The following is a 22921-nucleotide window of genomic DNA, read 5'->3' on the forward strand; positions in this document are numbered from 1 at the left end:
TTTTTAATGAATTTGTTGACCTTAATTTAACTACTGGAATTGCTGACAGGGTTAAAGTCGGAAATGTATAGAATCGATGTGGTACCTACTTCATTATGGGCATTATGGGTGAATACTTTAAATATGAGAAAATAGAAACTACCTCGAAATCTGTTTTACTGTTGAGGTTAAAGCAGTTCTTCGAAAACTTAATAAATGCTAACCTTTAATAGTGAGTTCCTGTAAATTTACCCCTTTTTTACATTTTGTAGTTAGATTGATTTAAATTGCGTTCTCGCTCCTTTTGAACTTATCCATCAAGCCAAATTCACATACAAAACTTTTCATTCTCTTTTTCATTTCTCTAAGTACCTACTATCGAATGAACGGGGATTATCGGGGAGTGCTAAAATTTGTAGCAGAAGGCACTTCTCTATGTATTGAAGAGAGCGGATAAAATGTGAATTATAAAAACCAAAATATAAAAATGTATGAAAAATTGAGTTAACTGCTTCTAACGCTTGTAGCCCATTATTAGGTTTGTTCAGGCCACTTTTAGGACAAACCTTTTGGCTCGGTTTAGGTTCGAAGCTATTTTGGTTGTCTGAATTGAATTTCCTTTCATCTAAAATATGTACATAGGCTAATATTGTTTATAAATGCTAACACTCAAATGAAAATAAATTCCTATTTTTTCATGGCAACATTTTGGGGTTGTTTAAAAAATGATCTACTAATTCAAACTTAAACCCATATTAGTTATCGAAAACAATATAAATTTACCCAAATGTTCATTTTTTTTTTTGAGTTTTTCATAACAGGGAAAGATGGGTAAAGATTGATGGTATATAGCTATTCTCAGAGAATAATTCTCTAAGCTACGGTCTTGGTTATACATAAACTTATACTTACGTACATACATACATATGAATGTACCTATGTATAAAGTATCCCTACGGCAACCTTACAATTAAACAAATATTTTGTGTTCCCTTTTTTTTGTTGAAGGGTTCCTTGTTGATTTGTTAATGATATCCTGTCAGTCCTTTCATTAACATTCCAATAAACAACCTTGCACTCTGATGGCTGTCACTCAAAGCGTTATATTTGTTAAATTTAATCAAATTGTATTATACCTGTGCTTCGTTTTTCGTTTGTCGCGCGTCATCATCATCATCGTTGGCGCGCGGCATGAGTGTGTAATTAAACATGGAAAAACTCATTAAAATCGATTCAAAATCGTTAGAGGGGATAACCAAGTCTTAACACCGGAACATTAACATTATAATATTGGATTGGCAGTAATTCTAAGGCTTTGAGTTAATATTTTTTTTTTTTGGTATTTGTTTTGAACCTCGAGGTTAAGAGTTGTTAACTCGAAGCAATAATTTTTACTTAATGGTTAGCAACAATTTGAAATTACATTTGCTTTAAGGAAGAAGTAATTACATTAAAAGGTTTACTCGTTGAATACATATAGAAGGTTCATTATGTTGTTTTATCCCTGTCATTGAAGGATAATAATTAAATGTAACATATTGTGTAGTATAGTGTTGAGCTTAACGAAGAAAAAGAGGTTGGTGGTGCTATATGGCTAAACAAATTTTGGACACCAAGTGCCGTTAAACTTTTCGAACAGATTTAAGACCACAAAATCTCGAAAATGATGTTAAGAAAAGTATAAGTAAATTTTGCAAAGTTTGTTGTCGTTGTATGCTTAAAAAAATAAGCATACCTAGTATTCGGGCTGCATTTTTGAGTAATAAAAAACCAATCTGAACAAAATGAACGGTAACTGAAAGCTGAATAGATAAGAATAGATAAGCAAGAAATCCTTGAATAGTTTTTCTGTGTCACCTCAGATATTTAGCTACGTAATTCAAATGATTCAAACCATTTAAAAAAAATCGATATTTTAAAGCAAATTTTTGACAAAAAAAGAAATTTACTCATAAAAAATTTCAAAATCTTTGGAACCCTCGAAGTTTTAAGGATAACAAGGATAGCTTGTTAAAAATTAATGGATAGATTATAAAGATATGACCATTTGTGATTAAAAAATTCGAGTCTTTTTGTTACTCCTCAACTTTTTGTCTATAACTTGAAAAGCAAGCCGATTCTGAAATATTTATTTGAGTGACTGTTTTTTTTTTAAATAAAATTTCTACCGATAGGGATCTTTTTGAAAATTTAAAGAAATCAAATATTGTAAAAAATTTAAGAATAACTATTAAAAAAAAAGAGATATAAAATACACGACTGTGTGGCATGTACTTGCTCTTATGGTTAAATTAGATAATATTAAACAAATTAGTTTTCCCATTGATATCCTGGCATAATTTGTATCATTTTTGAATGGAATAGATTTTAAGCGGACAACATATTTATTTTTACAGGACATACATATTTCTTAAAAGCATATAAGGTATGTTTTTTTAACATGATGTTATTTCTTACACATTGTTAATTTAAATTTCTATCTATTTATCTAGCTTACTGATGTTATCTAATTCCTGCTAAAACCTACATCATCGAATTATAAGGACTGCTCATAATATTCATATAAATATTGACACCATAGTAAAAATTTATACAATTGTAACATATTTCCTAAGCCATATTTTTATAATCAGGAAATGTCATACAAGTTTCTTTATATTCGAAATTTGAATAATAGTAGAGTAACTAAAGCAAATTATTAGAGAACCCGGCCGAACAGCTCTGATTTTAACGATTTTTTTTTTTCAAACGTAGGTAATTAAAAATACTTTAAAGTCTATAGATTAAAAATTGCCGGTGTTGCCGTATTGTTTTTTAAAATTAAAATTAATTTTTTTTTAACAAAACCATTTTTTTTGCTTAAATTTCATAAAACAAATGATAGCAAAAGATTCTCTAGGTAATTTAAGGAAAATATATAAAAGGCAGTAAGGGACAATCTTCCATCGTTTAAGCGATAAATGCAATTTTCTAACATTCTGACCTCAAACACAAAAAAAAATATTTTGAAAACAACGGCAACACCTACAAATATTTTAAAATATAGAAAAATTTAAAATGACTTTTTTCCAAACTTTTTCTAATAAAATATGAATTCATTTAAAAAAAAATTTTGGCCGTAAATATTATCAGTTGAATTTCGAAGCAAAAAAGGTAAAATATATCACAAAAAATGAAAAATTACTTCAATTTCAATGGTTTTTTTTTTATTAAAACTGAATTTTTGCATTGAAATAATTAATTTTCTCAAAGACTGTGGTAAATAGGAACTTTAAATTTTTGCTATTTAACTTTCAACTTATTAAATGAATAAAAAATAATTTTATGTTTAGATGTTGAACTTTAAAAAAAGTTCTTCGAAAATGAAATACTTTTTAATTTTTTTCATAAACCGTAATACATGTTGACATTTCCTTTTATAATTTGAAATCATAATAAATGCGGCCAAAAAAATTTGAAAATAGTGCATTTTATATTACGACCAAGTTTAAAAAACGACATGTTAAAATTTTTTCAATAATTTTTTTTTCAAAAAACTGAGTTCAATTACCATTCTTTCAAAAGCCGTTCATACAATTAACTTAATTTTAATTTTACATATATGACTAAGCTTCTAGCTCTTAAAAAATGTATATTTGAATATTGTACGTGTTGCCGTTGTGTTCAAAAAATTTTTTTTGTGTTTGAAGTCAATTAATAAGAAAATTGCATCTATCGCTTGAACTATGGAAGATTGTCCCTCACTCCCATATATTTTTTTTCCTTGAATTTCCTAGACAATCTTTTGGCATCAATTAATTTATGAAATTTAAGAAAATTTTTTGAAATAAAATTTGTTTTTGTTCACAAAAATCTTCAATTAAATTTAAAAAATCAAAACGGGAACACCGGCAATTTTTAATCTATAGACTTTAAAGTATTTTTAATTACCGACGTTTTTATTTTTATCCTTGAATTTTTTTTTTGTTTTTGTTCTCAGTTTTAAAGCAATTCAATCACTACGCAAAGTTTTACTCAATTCTATGCGCAATTTTGTTTGGTTTAAACTTTTAAGAGTTGCGTTTTTGGCTTTCTGCAAGTATTCCACAGTTTTAAACATAATTTCTCGACTGCTCTCCGCCATATCCTACTCGATTGAAATTTTAACGTTATCGTTGGATCTATGATGCCTGTAGACATTTAATCTTGACGATGTTTGCAAAGAAATTATTCCAAAATACTGACTCTGCAAACCTACTCCTCCAGAACACGGTTGAAAAAATCAATTGATGGTTCATCTCCTTGGCAATATGAACAACTAGTTTCAGGTTACTCAAAGAAATCGCATATTGTACTGGTTGATTTTAAAAAGTCCACAATCTTAGACAAACAAACGCAACGGTACCTGCAATCAGGAGGCCTCAGACAATCAATACTGGGAGGCCTACCAACGGACGTTTTCTGAGGCCAACCCAGAGGTAAACCTCACTTGTGAAGCCTTAAAGTGGGATGGTAGTGATCATATTTGATATCATGTCTTGACCTATTTCACTCTTTGGTGAAGACCCCAGCAACCCTAGAGTGGATAAAGAAAAATATAGTTGTAAGAACTCTGTGAAAATTCCTTTTAGCTTTAGGACTTTCTTGTTATTTGGTATGAATCATCATCATGAGAAAATTCATCACAATGTTCGATTGGAACAAATTATTTATTTTGAGTTGGGCTGTCCATGATGACTTGTCCTATGATTAGTTGTGCAATGATTACTTGAGTAGAAACCCTTTTGGGACATTGTACTTTAACTGCAGAAAAGATGTTTAATCTGCTTATCTGGAATACAATATACATATAGGTATTTGGGTATCAATAACACAGCCACACAAAAAAAAAAGGTCTGACCTGGGGTTGCGACTATGTTTATCATATAGTTTTTGGGCCGCTGAAACCGAATCCAAAGTCCGTTTTGCCCCATCACGTCAGGTTTTCGAGATAACATCAAAAAATGTCTCTGATCTGGATGTGCGAATATATTAATCATATAGTTTTTCAGTCGCTGAATCCAGATTTGAAGTCAATTTTGTCCCTATCACGTCGAGTTTTCGAGATATCCCCAAAAAAATGTCAAAACCAAAAGAACAAAAGTTCTTATCTGGGGTTGCGAATATGTTAGTCGTATGTTTTTTGGGTCGCTAAAACCGAATCCGAAGTCTATTTTGCCGTATCACGTCAGGTTTTTGAGATATCCTCAAAAAATGTCAGATAACTTTTTTTTTGTTTTTTTTTGTCCAATGATTGTCAATGCATGTCACCACAAATTTTTAACCAATGCGAAGTGTCAAATTGCTATACTCGGAAAATGAATGCTTCCTTCAGAACTTATTTTTATATAGAATAGAACTTCACTAAAATAGGGTTTAAAAGTGATATTCCTTTCTCTCTCGTATACTTAAAAGTTTTGCATGTCAAATTCATTGGCGGATAATAAATCTGGAAATATGATATGAAACTTAAGTAATTTTACTTAAACACACAAATAATGTACAAACAAACACAAACACTATTCTAAATGGAGAAACTTGGGTAAAAATCCATCAATTCCAAAGAAGCAAGGGCATGCGACCTAATGGAACATTTTATTTTTGTCACCACCCGCGTCACGCAAACTCAATTATTCATGATTAGCCGCAAGGATAACATCTTCAGACAGAAAATGAATGCAATCAGACATTACTGCCGCCCAATCCTCCTCCCTCGTCCCATAGCGCCCGATAGTATCTGTCGTTATGCCCATCAGACCCAAGGCGAGAATCATTATAAAAACAAACAAAAAACTGCCATGACGTGTTAGTGTGGAACGTTATAGTAATAAACTTTAAAGGCTTCCATTGTAACTCCCTCACGAAGATTGCGTCTCAGTAAGCAATCCATCCTATTCGTTTCCTTTTTCTAACTTAAATTTGTATGTAGGTAGTAGAGCTCTTCTGCTGAGTAGTAGTAGATGTAAGAATGAAAGGACTAATAAACACGAAATGTCCATAACAAAGTAAACAAAAAATTATCCTGTCGAAATGGACAAAGCACAAAAGTTTATAGTTATCATAATCCCTTTTGTGTAGTTCTGGAAGCCTGTAGACATTTTTATGTTTGAGTACTTTTTAGTTGGACCAGTATTGCCAGATTTATAGAGCTTATAATCAAACAAAAGGAATTCAACTGAAGTAGCTCGTGGCTATTCTGTTTCTTTCACGAAACAAAAAAAAAATAATGCATTATTGTTGGCACATCCTTCTGGAATTTTTCAAACAGCAATTCAATTGATTGATTTCAAAGGTTTGCTCCACTAAAATCCAAGACAAAGATAATAAAATCCTTGATTGAATTCCGGAAGGTTGTTTCAAGAAGGAAACAAAAAAGTAATTAGAAGGATTGGAAAAAAAGGCGAACCGTTTTAATTGGGTCAGCTCGAGGATATCAGATTATAAAAATAGGTCAAGCACATTTACACAAACACACCAGAAAGATGTTGCAATGGAATTTATTGACGGATCGCTTATAGAATGTTCAAAGCAAAAAGGCAATTGAAATTATAAAGGAAAAAGGACCCATCGTCGCGCCGTCAACAACAATTAAGCTTTTTGTTGTTGTTTTCTTTTTTTTTTATTTTTCTTAAATTTCCAGGTTAAATCGCGCAAAAACAATTCAAATAAAAACGAATACTGAAATGTTCCAGCTGTTTACTGGAAGAGCTTTTGACACTACCCTTGGGTGGGTGGGTGTTTTTGTTTTTATATTTTTTTTTGCTCTCTCTCTTTGAAATAAAAACAGAGAGGGATTATTGACCAAGTTACCTATATATTCTGAGAGCAGACGTCGACAATGATGGTTCACCCTGAAAATTCATTCATATTCAACAGGAGGGTGATTGTCGGTGCAACACCTTGGGCCAATTCCACAGGAAGTGGGTTTTTTTTCAAGGATGTATTTGTGAAATGTATAATATACACAAAAAGCCAGTTGAGAAAATGAGAAATTACTTTGTATTTCAAACTCTCTCTCTCTCTCTCTTTGTTCGTGTTCAGAATTTCGTGTAATATTATCAGAGAGAATGGCTGATAAGTGTATATATACAGCTTTTACGTCTAAAGGAAAGCGCAATTTATCTGTTATCATTTTTAGATTTGTTGAAGAACACGCAGGTATCGTGGTAAGGGTTGGTTTCATTGAGAAGTAATAACTTTTTGTTGATATTGCCAGGTAAAAAAATTGACAATTTTTGTAAGAAATATCTTAAAATTATAACAAAATTAGATTTATTGATTCAGGATTTATGTCAATTTTAAAAATCTTACAAAATAAAAAATCCATACAAAATGTCTCATTTTTTCAAAATAAAATAAAAAAAGAACTAAACATATGTACGTAAAAACGTACTTATCTTGTATATTTTACTAAATAAAATTTTTTGTAGTTTGGAGAATTAGATGACAGTCTGTTCAGAAAGAATCTTGCAGCTTTTCCACTTCCTCACGCTGCTACAGCTACATTCCTGTTTTACTCCCATTTTTTTTAAGATTTTGCCATTCCATACTGCGATTCAGTGTCCGAGTACAGAGGTTCAATAATAATGATAATGGTAGAGAGCCATTAAGAAAGAACAGTAAAGGTCCTCTTCAGTTCCCAGATAAGCATATACATATAACTTAATTATGAAGCGGAAAAAGAATTTCTTTCTGATAACTTGGGCATAAAATGTTTCGACTAATTTTTTAATTGAAAGAAGAAGTCAGTAAGGTGTCAAACTCTTGAACCAGCCATAGAACCCTTTTTTTGGTGTCTGAATATCTCATACACGATTAACCCGATTTAAACGAAAAATTGTTGGTATAATATTTAGGTGCCAAACAAAAATTCAAAAAAAAAAAAAAAAAAATTGTTTACAAAAATAATTTTTTTTCTGTGATATTCGAAAAAAAAAATTTCAAATTATCTTGAATAATTAAGTGCTTCTAATTGGAGTTAATTACCCAATTTTTGATAAAAAATTCCGAGATTTAAATTAAAAAAAAAATATTTTCATTTTCCATACAAATTCAGGGGTCGAATTACGGCATACGTTCGTTAACGTATGGTTGCTATGTGTCCCTATCTTTTTCTACTAAATAAATAGAGACACAAATAGTAAAAACGTTAACGAATGATCGTAATCGTATGCTGTAATTCGACCCCAGGTTCTACTAACTTGAATTTGTTTTTTTAATCGAATGTTCGACTAATTTGAATTAAGTGCCCCATTTTCCGATGTATTTTCCGAGATTTTCATGTTCTGCTGGCTTGAATTTCATTTTTCTCAAAAAATTCAATTTTTTTCGACAAAATTCGAATGGAGTTATTAAGTGCATGACTAATTTGAGTTAAGTACCCTATTTTCCGAAAAATTTTCCGAGATTTTTCATTAAAAAAAATATTTTCATTTTCCATGTTTTTTTTTTTTAAGTTGATCTTTCTTCGTTATTAAACATAAAACCATTGACACACAATTTATCCTTTCCTTTATTAGGTTTCAATGATTTAATATTTTCCATTTTTCTGAATTAATTTTATATCACTATTAACTCATAACACTTAACTTAAGCTGTCGAACGCAAACTGCTTCAAGGTTCTGCATAGAAAATATAAAAAATTTGTAATCCAAAACTCTGTAAATGATAACAGAAAAATTGTTTTGATAATGAAAAAAGTGCGCACTTTTTTCAATTTCAAAACAATTTTTCTTTTATCATTTACAGAATTTTAAAATACAGAATTTTGTGTTTACAGAATTTTAGAATACAGAATTATGAATTTACAGAATTTTAAAATACAGAATTTTAAAATACAGAATTTTGGAATACAGAATTTTGGAATCCGAATTTTGGCCCATACAGAATTTCGACCCCAACCCACTTTTTTCAGAGACGTCAGATTGCCTCGATTTTAGATTTTTTGGCACCAGCATTAAAAAATACCCTGAAGTCATGTATCATATGTGTATATAATCATATGTGTATGCAAAAAAAAAAAATAGGTTTTCCGAAAAAAAGGGAAACTTGGCAACCACGTTCTTTTCTATATTAAAGGTGTAAAGGCAATTTGTCTCCTTCAGTAGAAAATAAAACAAATTCAAACAAACAATACGAATTCATTTTCTCTGCATACATGCATCGACAAATGAAATAGGTACAAAAAAAAAATAAAAAAAGAAAAAATCCTTCCACCTTCTCAGGGCATCCAGACATTCTTCCCTTGAAATCTCTGCACTGGTAGTTTCTTAGTAGGTATCTACAATACAAAGGTAGGAGAGTATACACCATCAGGTTACAAAATATTACCTAGAGACAACACACCCGCCCGATATGTGCAATAATCAAAAGGACACAAGAGTCCTTTGCTGTGTTGCTCTACATTCATATATAGATAGATATATACCTTGTATGATTTATTCTTTGTCCTACACTCTGTCTATATAATTTGTACATTTCATTCAGTTCTTTTGCACGAGAAAAAGCTTTTTATTCCAAATTGTCGTCGTTTCGTCGTCCACAACCTGCTCTCCCTTACTTCTATTTTTTCCACACCACCATATACCACACCATCTCAGACTGAGAGTAATAATGATAGAGCGCCTGTGTCTATTCATTTCATATAGAAGTGATAAGAGTTCTTTAGCAGCAGGACTTTACAATGAATTTGTATTTTCAAAAAGGTATGGTATGGTATCACTCTCGATATCAGACAAAATATACAAAAAGGAAATAAGCTTCAGTTATCAAGCTCAGTATTCAGTTAGCTTCGGTCGGTAACGGTTCTTTTTGAAAAACACTCTCTTGTTCGGGCATTCGAAAACGGTGACTCCTTAAAATGGGAACTCTTCCATCTGTATATACATTTTTTTCCACCTTAAAGTAGACAAAGGAAAAATAAAATTTCCAGTAAAAACCTTAAAGCCATTTTCAAAATAAGCTCCTTAAACCAATTTTACTTGAAATTGAAATATTTTAAACTTAAAAAAGAAACTCGTCCTTAATTTTCTAATCAAGTGAAAAGAAAATCTACCCAATTTTATTGAGCTTTTCTAAAAAAAATTTAAAGAAAAAAAAAACAAAAATCCTCTTAAATATCCAGTTACTTGAATTGTATGTTTGTATGTAATGTCTAGTCAGAAGAAAGTCCTTTCATATCCTTTTTAAAAAGAAAATATAAAAAAATAATTGTCTGTTGCGTACTAAAAGGATTAAAAAATACACATAATTGTTGTTGGTGATAAAAATAATTACACTATTCAAGTTTGTGTGTGACCAAAGTCTATACAAGTTCTCATTAAAAAGGATTCGTCTCAAATTTAATATAAAGCAAATTACCCTTGTAGACAAGTTTTATGTGTTTTGTTTTTGTTCTGAGTGTGTAGGAGGAAAAAAGTGAATTTTTAATATCTGAATGAGCACAATCTGTTGCACATTATTGTGTATGTCTCTGTAGAAAAAAATAATAAAAAAAAAAAAAAAACAAAACATCCTGAGTATCCCACACAAAAAAGTCCTTGAATGTCTATCTGGGAAATTAAATAAAAGCCCTTAAGTGCGACATCGGTAATGAATTGAAAATATTTTATTGACACACATACAATACTTGGATTTCTTAAATAAAAAAATAAAAAAAAATTCTTTCCCATTGAGACAAAGTGAAATAGAAAAAGGAAATAACTAATTTAAAGGAAAGTACAGCGATTTTTAATTTTTTTGCTGCCTTGGTGAAATTGGAATATATTAATGTGCCATTTTGGTTGCGTGTTTTGAGCTCATTATCAAATAATGAGTTTATGGAGTCAGGTATGCATATTCAATTAACTAATTTGATGTTAAATGCAACTATACCATTATAATAGTTTACATTTTTATGGGAAAACATTTATTGCTCTAATGGACACCTCGATATAAATAAGGACGGAATATTTTCTTTATCTTAATTTATAATGTATAGTGACCTAATTTCAATAAGGTCTTACGAAAAGTTATTTATGATATTTATCTGATTGACATATATATGAATACTCATTTAAAAGGTATATTATTTTCCTAATCTTCTTCAAAAAGGATGTTTTTTTTACAATTATTTTAGTGGAATTTTTGTTTTATGTTTAAATACATTTTAAAGATTTTAAGTGAAAGAAATTTTGGGGAAAATTTGGAGTTTCTGAGATCTAAGTACTATTATTGTTTTGATATCAATAAAAATAGTAAACAAAAATTGATAAATATTTTTTGGTAATTTTTCTTGATGAGCTCGTCCTTCAATAAAAATATGAATATAAAAATCATAAGGAACCCAGCACCCTATCGATTCTTTCAGTTCATCGATACGGATGAAGCCATTACTGATAGTCATTCCCAAAATCATGAAGTTTCCAAAATAATTTGTAACCAATTTTATTTACCAGTACCTAGTATTTATCGATCGAGTGATTTGTGGTCAAGTTAACTAGATTATTTTTTGCCAACAAATCTTCAGTTTTTGTGCCTTTAGACAATTCCGAAACTTTCGTTTAAACTTGCGGTGTTTTTATGTAAAAACACATAACTAATTTTATGGCCATGGCATCCATGTTGGATGCAAAAATTTAATTTTTACAAAAAAAAAAAACAACAAAAATAATTTGTATATTCTTAGCTAAGACCAAAACCATTAACATTAGTTGCAGCGTTCTTATGTTATAAGCGTTTGAAGGTAGCCATATTTTGTTTTATTTCGATTTGTTAAAAATTAAACGTGGAAATTTTTTTATTTTTTTTTTATTTCAAATATCTCTGTGTCGTTTTTTGTTCAAACTCTTTATAGAAAACACACCTATTATAACAAAAAAAAAAAAAAGTTTTCAGTTTTCGGCAGTTATAACAAAGTTTGTGTCACCAGGTATTGTTTTCCCGACTTAAATTACAGACTTAAAAAAAAAAACAAAGTTCTAAAAAAGTTATTGTTTACGTGACTATTATAATAGTAACTTACATAATTATAAGGACATAGTCATTTTTCACTATATTGTTATTTATTATTTTAATAATCAAAAAAAATTATTTGCTCAAATTCAATTACATTTGAGCAAAAATGACTATGCAGTTGTAAAACTTTTGATTTAAAATCCTGCCACTGTTTTGTGTTTATATTATTAATATTTTCTACCGAAAAATTGTTTTAAGCACTGCTCAAAAAAAAAAAAATTATTAAAACTTTTCTTCCAAAAATTGATTGAAAACATAAAAAGTGTTTAAAAAAAGAAAAAAAAAAAATACCTATTAGTGTTCTACAAAAAAATAATGGTTTATGGAAGTCTCTTTAAATACGGATACCTATGATAAATTTTCCACCTGAAAATATATGTTCATTTTTCCTCGTGAGCGTACGCCTTTAATTTACAGAGAAAAAACTAAATGAATTCAACATTTATATTTAATTTAAACATAAATAAATAAATTTTTGTTGAAAACTATTTCAAATTTAGTCAATTACCTCGAATCTCTTTTGTCAATAATAAAAGTTTTTTTTTTACAATGAAATTAATTCAATGAAAAATTGCTTTTATTCAATTTGTGTGAATATGTTATCCATGAATCTGAAATTCATAAATTAATTTGTATAATTTTTCTCTCTATATGACTATATAAGAGTTAATATAGGTAATTATTTTTCAAAATATTAAAACAGTATTTTCATGTAATAATAACGTTTAAATTAATCAGTTTTGATATTTTTTATATTTAACTTTAAATTAGTTAGAAAGACGTATAATTTTAAGCATCGATACCTTCCCAGAAGAACATTCTAGACAAATTTTAATTTAATTTAATTTTATTTGTATTTTAACGGATTTTGGAAAGAGTTTTTAACATTAATAAGAAGAGATAGAGGTAAAACTGAAATGACAAAGTTTTTGTCGCTTAGTTGAAAATTGAAGATTGGTGTCAAATGAAAAAGAATAATGTAACTATGAATTTATTTTTTTCTGATATTTGGCAAGATGTTGGGCATAAACACCCCATTTTAAAAATTTAATCCATATAAAAAAAGTGCATAAAATAAATCTGTCTGAAAACGTTGTCAAGTATTCGACATATTTTGGCAGCTCTTTTTATACATTCTCTTTTTGAACGCCTATATCCGAAATGCATTTTTTTTTAAATCTCGATATGATTTAGATCTACAAGACTACTAATTGAGGGTTTATGAATAAATTTCTCTTGAATTTTATATGTATTAGCAAACAAAAAAATTAAAAACTTTAATTTATTAAAAGTTTAAAAAAAAAATACGCATACACCACAGTGACCCATTTCGATATTAGTTTAAATTATTGCCTATAATTTTGACAAAACTCTTTGGATAATCAGATTAACGGTGTCAAATGAAAGATAATACTCCCCTCTTTTTAGACTATGATTACTGTTTGTACATTGCTAAATAAATAACTTAGCTCGATTTTTACATATATTTTTTTGTTTCTGTTTTATTTCAATAAATAAAAACAATAATTATAAAAATAATCACTATAATCATTATTTTTTTCCCACCTCAATTAAAAAATATAAAACAAAATATAAATGTACGAATTATTTTTCAAAGTTTTGATTTTAATACTTCTGATTCAAAACACCATAAACCTATATAAGTCGTTCAATAGTAAACATCATTGGATTTTATTTGCCAACAAAATTACTATTAATATTACATAAAATTAATGGACTGCAAAAATAACAATCAACTATTAATTGAATTACAAATAATATGCAAATAATATAATAAAAATATCAATTCAGACTTGTTTTTCCATTTCATTACTTCTATGTACTTTTAAGTATCTCATTAAACTTTACAAAAAAAAATGAAAAAAAAAAAAAAAAAAATCTGCATCATTATGTAAATTTTAATTATGATTGTTCAATATTAAAGCAAATCATGATTACGTCATTTGATCCTTTGCTTGATTTGCAAATTTAAGGATTAAAGGATTTTCTTTTTTGTATTTTTTTTTTAATCAAACTAAATTCCAGACTGTAATGATGTCTGAAATGGCCCCCATCTCTAGGCAATTTAAAAGTTCACAAACAGAATAACAAATACGTATAATATTAGATTTCATTGAGTTCAAGAACATTCGAGTAGATTTTGGTGAGTAGAGTAGATATCCTGGAAAAATTAAAAGAAAAAAAAAACTTTTTCTTCTGTTCTTTATCCTCGGGCCTATATAAAAATCATCTACCATCATCGAAAGAACCAACTTATTTCTCTTTATTATATTTTTTTTTGTCCATCTGTGCGAATAAAGAAATTTCAACACAAAGTTTTCATTCAGATTAAGAAAATGGAGAAGAAGAAAAAGTTTTTTTTTTTTTTTTTTGTGTTGCAGCAGAAGCCTGTTGATGCAATCAAACTGTACCAATTTGTAGAAACGAATGATGCCAAAAGGATTATGTTTAATCAACAACAAAGTCTTCAGTGAGAAATTGAATCACTTATCTATCATCCATTTGAGAAACTATCAAGGAAAATGCTGCCACCAAGAAAGAAAGACAGATGGGAGAGGAAGAGTATTATTTAATGAGTTTCTAGATAACTATCCTATAAGAAGGACATACTGTCACCACCCTGCAGCGAGAGTCTGGTCATCAAAAGTAGAAGACAAAGATTAAGAACACTACTTGTTGAATGAAATAATCCCCCATTCTCAAAAGAGAAATTAGTTTGAATTTAAATAATTGGATTCACGTCTGATACTGAATACATATGAGATTAGCATACGTATAATGTATGTATGTAAATATTTCAACGTGTCAAAGGTTAGGAGAGATAAGTTGTATTAATAATTATTCGGAAATACATATTCATGATTATGATATGTTAAAGAGCCGCTAATTTAGCAATATATTAAGCTATTAATAAAAGTCGTTTTCGAGATATGCTGTTCTCCATAGTATAGAATTAAAGGATGATGAAAGTGAGTTAGTTTTGTATATGTGTGAAGCTTAAATGTCATTTTGTAACTAAGGATAACTGTGCTGAGTTATTGGTCAAAATTTAGTATGTGGAAAATTTAAATTCAATTTTATTTAAATTCTTTTTGAGAACAATAGTTTTGGAACTTTTCTGAAAATAAATAATTTAAGGTGTTCCATGCCCAATTTTGAAGTTTAAGTTTTTTAAAATATATAAAAATATAGGTGGTAGGTATATATTTACTAATGAGGTAAATTTGTGTGGTGTATTCCTAAATAAAAAAACAAATTTTATAAATTGACAAAACTTGAACTTTGAAAAATACTTTGGAAACATGTATGATTCTCGATTTTCATTTTTTTTTTGCCATTAGATATGTTGGAATAATATTTTATTATGTCTTCTTTCATTTTATAGCTTAATAAAAAGAGAATTGTCAAAGATACAGTCTATTATATACCAAATCTATTTATCAAAATGGGTCACTGAGGTGTATGTGTAATATTTTTTTATTTTTTTATGTTCAACATTTTCTATTGTTACAATTGATTAAAAAATGGACTTCTTCTTACTATCATTAGAATTTTGACTTGCTTTATTGGTTTCGCGTCAAAAAAATTCTGAGGTTTTAATCAAAACCAACATTACGATGATGGAGTATTAAAAAAAAATTGGTTCTGTCATGCCGTCCGTTAGTCGTACGTAAACGCACGTAATATTCAATGCAATTGCAATAAAACTGCATTTTTAGTTTTTTTCTCAAAAATTTCTTTAAGGTTCATATGGGACAGTTCTTATAATCTACAAGTAAACTTTTATAAAAGTGCTTCGAACTGCAGGAGCACGTTCGACCTAGCGCATTTTATTTTCCTTAAAAAATGAAAATAAAACCGCAACAGGCACATAGAGATCAAAATGTTTTCAAATACTGAAGTTAAAAATCATAAAAATAATTTTTTTAGCTTTCCTTACTCCACTTATGGCCAATTTTTCAATAGTCAGATAAACCTCAGTTAGAGGTTATTCCTAGGAATAAAAGTTTTTTTTATATTGACATTTATTTCTCTGATATTCTAACTGACGATTGAAAAATCAGGGCTTAAAAATAATAATTCGAAAATTCTTCATTAATTGAAAACATTTATTTTAAAGATCAAATAAAAAAAAATTTCAAAGATGCACATTACTGCTTGTGCTATCAACGTGTGTCACTGTGGCGTATGTGGAACATTTTTTTGTTAACAAATGTTTTTGTCATTGTTGCCAATTAAATAAAAATAATTTACCTCATGCATATATAAAAAAAAAAATCTTCCTCAGTATACGTATAGGGAATATTTGGCGTTTTCCCCTTCTTGGTGTTTTGTTTTAAAATTTTGTATGACCAGACCGTAATTATTTAAATGTTTAATAAACATAATTTATGCTAAGAAAAAATTCATAGAATACTCAAAACGTAACTAAAAAAAAAAGAAAGCACTTTTCTATAACTGGAAAAATAAAGAAATATTTAAGATTTTGTTCTTGACCTTTATTAAATTCGAAAGATCGATTGTTTTTTATGTTGTTTTTATGAATAATTTTCTAAATTTTGTTCTTTTTTTGTAGTTATGCCTACATATTTTTAACTTCATTTTAAGTGATTTTAATATATTTTAGTTTAATTAAAAAAAGAATCAATCAAACTTGTCTGAAAACTTTTTCCTGTATCCTGTTCATCCAACTGCATTTTTTTTTGTTCTCTTCTCTGTCTTTTAGATGACTTTTTTTTAAAATGCGTTAAATATAAGAATTTAATTTTTTTTATTAAGGAATAGCAATAAATTAAAAAAGGTAAAATTTTTGAACAATAACACAGTTTTAATAGTTTTCTTTAGCAGTTATAATTTTTGTTTCTCATTTTCCCATATTCTCGGAACATAACTTTTTTCATAGAATATGTTCATTGTTATTACAAAATACCTACAATTTGTTGAGACATTCGACGCAAGGGAGGAGCCACCATCTTGAAAAAGAGGTTTGTTCGGTTTTTATTATACAACACGTTTGCTGTTCATTTAAACACAAAAACACCAAAACCAAATTTATAGGCATTTATTCACCATTTCGGTTAATTGATTCAAATTGAAGTTATAGTGAGTCAAAGTGCACATTCAAATACTACTAGTGTTGTTGGGGGTGAGTGAAGTTTAGTGAATTTTTTCGTACTAACAAAAAATGTATTAAATATAATACCAAAGGAACCAAAACGAAATGAACTTTTGAAAGTTAAAACTCCACACCGACTGGCTTATGTACTAAAAACAGTGTTTGAAAAATAATATCTTAGAATTAAGATTAAGCTAATAGAAATTATGTGATTTAAATTGCATTTTAGAGCCATTTTGATACAATTCAAAATATGTATATCGAAGGTTAAACTTCATAAGCTCGTAAGTCGTTTTTGCAAGTTTTTCAGAAATCAAAAAACAAAATGTTGTGTTTCTTGTTTTTGTATGGGATCTATCAATACGAGTGTTTGAATTTTGTCATTTCTGAAAAATGTTCAGAGCAACATTGTTAAGCTGAATATACCAAAAGATAGCTCTGAATTTTCTGAATTGTTTGCATTAATAATATTTTTTCGAATTTTTAGACTTACGAGGTTATGAAGTTTAACCGTCGATATGAGTTATAGTAGACCTTGAAAAATAACAAAACAAAACACAAACACAAATTTATTAATAATATCAGCTGGAAAAGTTCTCTTTTTTTCATATTTTAAAAGTTTTGGATCTCTGTTTTCCGACTATTCTTTTTTTCTGAGAAGATTCCCTACTTATTAAAATCTCAAAAATAGATTTAAGGCAATAAGAATAAATAAGCAACAGAGTGCTTTTGTGGTATCAAAAATAGAGTCTATTATTTTTTCTTTCTATTTTTTTTTCCCAATTTACAGATACACAACACACAGCGGGTGTATATTTTTTTCAAAACATAATATTCTAAGGGCCAATTTTTCAATAGTCAGTTAAACAGTCAGTTAGTACTTATTCCTAAGGATAGAGAAAAAATCAATTTTTCAACAGGCAGATATAGCTTATTCCTAAGAATAAATCTATCTGCTTCTTTCAGAAACGAATAAAATTATTCTAAGGAATAATCTCAATAAAAATATTGTGTCAGTTGTCAAAGTTGTTTTGAAAGAATTTTGAAAAAAATACAGTGGAATCATGAATAAAAATGACGTTTAATTTTAAATATTTTTGAATTTGACAATTTTTTTTTGTTATTCTGTAGAATAAATTATTCTTGATTGAAAAATTCAATGTTTTTATCTGATTGTTTATGAGCCTAATAACTTTATTCGTCGAACAGTTAACTGACTGTTTATTAGAAGATTGAAAAATTGGCTCTAAAACAAACATAGTTCTTTTTTGCATTTGCATTAGAATGTTACATCCTGTTTTCATTTTTGTATTTTTGTACTTTTTTTTTTATTTGACAAAAATTTAAATAAAATTCTCATGTACATTCTATTGAGCCTACTTTTTATACCTCTATACTTATTCTCCTCCTCTTTTCTAAACACAACAATAGCGAACAACAAAAAGATAAAAGTCCTTTGATAAATAGAAGAATTTAATAAAAAATGTACATATATATGAACTACTCGATGTGAAAAGAAACAACAAAACGAATAAAAATATAAGGCACACACATACAACACATGGCAAATAGAGGTATAGAAAAAGATATTTTAAAGCAATTTGCCCTCAAAAAGAAAAACACAAAAAAACATGAAATATTTATAAAATGTTCCTACTTTTTTTTTCCTTTGTAAAATAAAAAAAAATCAAAAAAAGAAAAAAAAAGCAAAAGAAAAATTATGGTGGAGTTGGTATAGTAATGTAGATATATTGTAGGATCCATAGATTCCTAGTATAAGTATGAGTATAGTCATGATTTTGAAACATGTATAATATATTATACAACCTAAAGCTTAGTTTATGGGGTTTCTTTTTAAAGATATTTATGTTTGTGTGTACGTCTACTTTCTATATTGTATAAGTAGCAAACACATATAGAGATAAAAATGACGACTCTGGAATACCATCTGTGGGAGGTTAAATGGGTGTTCCACAACTCTTTCAACGCGTCCTTTTTAAGCCAAAAAAAGTATACTAAAAAAAATGATGTAAGGGCATAGAAAATGTATAACAAACATGCTTTAGCTTAGTATATTGTAGGTTTACATTCGTATGTAAGTAGAGAATCTATCGATTTCAAATTTAGTAAAAAAGGAAAAGAAAGAAAAAAAAATTTTTTTTTCAACAATGAATGTTTTCCACAGGATAAAAAATCCTTTACAGATGTTTTAAAGGGATAAACACTTGTACTGGTACATTTTTAAATAAAGTTTATGAAAAATGTATTAAGTACACGATTGGGTCGCAAAGACTTGCATTATTATTTATTTTTTTCAAAACTGAAGAGTATTTCTCTTTGACTCCTCAAAATTTCAATTTAATCTAACTGAATGGATTTTGATTTTTCCTACGTACTTTTATCAAAGAGGGTAAAAAGGGGTAATTTACATGAGTAATGGGGAAAAGCTTAAAATATTTTGATCTTTGAATTTAATGCTTTAATGTTAAAACTTAACTTTTTTCGGTTAATAATGCTTGTATATTTTTTTTTTAAATACATACCTACTTAGCGACAGTGTGTAGGGATCTCAAGATTACTTACAATACGAACCAATATCCTTGGAAATACACCTTTTGGCAGCCATCTTGGATTTTAGTTTTTATTAAATATCTCGACTTCTGTTCATCCTATGTAAAAGTTGGTAATACAAAAAACGTAGACAATTGAATTTCGCGTCTCTTATATTAAGAAAACTTTTTCGATATTCTAAATATTGAAAAAGTTATAAGCAAAAAAAAAAGAAAAAAAAGTTTTGAGCACTTTATGTCAAAGTTTTGAAAAAAAAAAGATTCCGAGAAAAGATTGTTTCTACAACTCTGTTATACAATTTTTTACTTGCGATATACATATGTAGGTACTTTAGGGCAAGTTTAGGATTCGGAAAAAAAAATCGAACTCGAGATAACAATTTTACATGACATTACGATGATGGAGAATGCCAAAAAAGTGCGTCCGGCAATTCTGTCTGTCTGTCTGTCTGTATGTACCTCGAGCTAGAGCCTAAATTTTGAAATTTTGTTTTTATATTTAAATTAATTATTTTTTCAAAATGGCATATCAACTTTTTTTTTTTGAAAAATGTAAGAAAATTTTTAGTCATATATAAAAAAATACTTTTTTTTTAAATGTCTCTAACGATTTTAGAAAAAAATTTTCTAAAAACTCCTTTTATACCTACAAGAAATAAAATAGCATATTTGGTTTTTTGTAAAAGATCATTTAAAACGATGTTTAATTAATTATATAAACAGATTTACCTAATATGTTTTAAACTACCTACTTATGAAATTTCTTGAACACATTTTCAAGAAGTTTCATAAGTAGGTAGTTTAAATTTTGAATATTTAAATTTTAAATATTCCTTAATTTTCTTGAATAAAAAGCCTTAACATTAGAGCTACTTTTAGCATAAGAGCAAGTACGTGCGACCCCAGTGGTGCATTTTATTTCTGTATCGCTATAAATACAAAAGTTATTAATACGTTTTTGTTAAAAAAATACGCTTTTTTCTGTGTTTTTTATGTTTCTTACTTTTATCTTAAATATTTTTCAACCAAATCTTGAATTTTAAATGCTAAGTGAGTAGCTTTTATTATTTTTCTGTCTCTACATTTGCTACAAAAGTGGGTAAATTTTCATTTAAAGAAAATTCTTATTTTTGAGGAATAGGTAGGTACTGTTAAAAAAGATCTTTTTCTACCATCAATAAATTAGAACTTATCGGATACGGCTAGGTACTTGCTATTTACTTAATAAATTCTTTCTGAACAATGTTTTCCTTTAGTTATTTCCTGTTGAGTCATACAGTAAATTTATTTACTCACAAATGTTTAAACATTAGATAAGGAAGTTCTTTGAAAATCCTCAATTCTGGGTCGCATTAATTCTTAACTTATCCCAATGGAACAATATTTATTCACAAACGTTGTTTTCTTTACTTATTTTTGTTTGTTTTTTTTTTTTGATAAAATTTCAAGGTAGTACCTACTCATGGCCTTTAAGTCAATAATACACAACACACACGTCTTTTGGAAAGATATAAATTTCTTCCCAAAGGAAACATTAGATCCATTGGGTAGGCGGAATGTAGTAGATATGTATTTGGAAAGTGTTTGTATCAATGGGAATAATTTTCATTGGTTCCAGGAAGGCTTTTATTGTACAAAAAGCATTAAATTTCTTTGACTCTTTAGAGATTATAAAACAGAATTGTATTCTACTAATCTTATTAATTATTTAAATCACTCTCAAGTTTCTCTTAAATGTTTTCCAAAGAATTGCATTATAATACATAAATACTAATAATCACTTAGTTAAACAGGCAATGCCATTCTGATAATATTTGTAAATGCAATTCAAATACACTCGAGAGATGTTAGATGTTTCAAGACAAAGTTGCAGATCCTGCTGACTTTTTCAGGTGACTTCTGTAATTGATGTTTTGGATTTCATCGGAAGTGGTAAATTCTGTGTTTGGTTGCGTGATCCCTGGGTGGATTATTGAGACTCAACCTAGCATTTCTCTACTATACTATATGAATTCTTCTAGGAGTACTGGGTCAGTTCGTTGACTTGGTTGAAAATGATCTTCAAACTAGTTTGAATAGTCTTTGTACGTGTCTTCGCTGAATCGTTGGTGGCTTTGTTTGTATACAAGAAATTTCTGATTAAACTTTTAACTTTCCGGATTGCGTCTGGTTCTGGTTTGATGACTTCATTGACTTTGTAACCAATGCAGAAAAAAAAGGGAGTCAATTGTAAAATGAAATTTTTCTAAGTTTCTTTGGAGAAAGATATTTCAAGTAGTAATGTTCGGTGAATTGTACATCGGTTATAAAAGTTGTTCAACAAAATGTGTGTTATTGTATTAAAATTATTTCAAACTTAAAAAACAAATCAGTTTTACTGGAAAAGGTTCTTTGAAGGTTTTTTTTTTTGAATTTATTGACCCTTATGGTTATTATGACCTCCCAGCTGGACGAAGGGGAATAGACCCTTCTCCCGTACGATTTTTTTCTTGTCTCGACCGAACCTACATGCTCTAACTTTTTGGCACATTGCTCCCTCTCTTTTGGAAATGCTCCCAGTACTTTACTTCCAACAAGCATGTACATTTTCAAGGGGTCACCGGTAAATTTATCGAAAACAATTCGTCGAATTACAATTCATCGAACACAATTGATCGAAAAAACAATTCACCGAACAACAATTCTTCGAATGACAATTCGTCGAATAACAATTCATCGAATAACAATTCATCGAATGGCAATTCATCGAACACAATTGATCGAAAAAACAATTCCCCGAACAACAATTCCTCGAATGACAGTTCGTCGAATAACAATTCATCGAATAACAATTTATCGAATGACAATTCATCGAATGACAAATTCATCGAATAAATTATTAAAAATCATATGAAAAAAATTTCTATTTCATATTTCACGACTTAATAAAATTTTTCACATATTAGGACTTAGAATAACTTTTTATATTTTTGGACTTAGAAAAATTTTCAAATTTTGAATTTTCTTAAAAATTTTCTAAAACATTTTTATTTAAGTGTAAACTGAAGGATAAGGTTACTAGCTTTACAAAAAGGTATAGCACGTCATTGTGGTGGCAACCTATGATTTTTAATAATTTATTCGATGAATTTTCCATTCGATGAATTGCTTTCGACGAATTGTTATTCGAGGAATTGTCATTCGAGGAACTGTTATTCGAAGAATTTTCATTCAATGGCCATAT

The 22921-nt window shown here is 28.5% G+C and overlaps 1 protein-coding gene across 1 annotated transcript in view; it reads left to right on the forward strand.

Annotated features, from left to right (window-relative positions):
• The first annotated feature begins 10123 nt into the window (after positions 1-10123).
• Positions 10124-22921, forward strand: part of LOC129912560 (BAI1-associated protein 3) — a 153605-nt gene continuing 140807 nt past the window's right edge. The window contains exon 1 of the mRNA XM_055990854.1: positions 10124-10824. The gene's annotated coding sequence lies outside the window, so the exon portion shown is untranslated. The remainder of the gene's footprint in view (positions 10825-22921) is intronic.

Source organism: Episyrphus balteatus, chromosome 2 (genome assembly GCF_945859705.1).
Source record: "Episyrphus balteatus chromosome 2, idEpiBalt1.1, whole genome shotgun sequence".
Classification (NCBI taxonomy): domain Eukaryota; kingdom Metazoa; phylum Arthropoda; class Insecta; order Diptera; family Syrphidae; genus Episyrphus; species Episyrphus balteatus.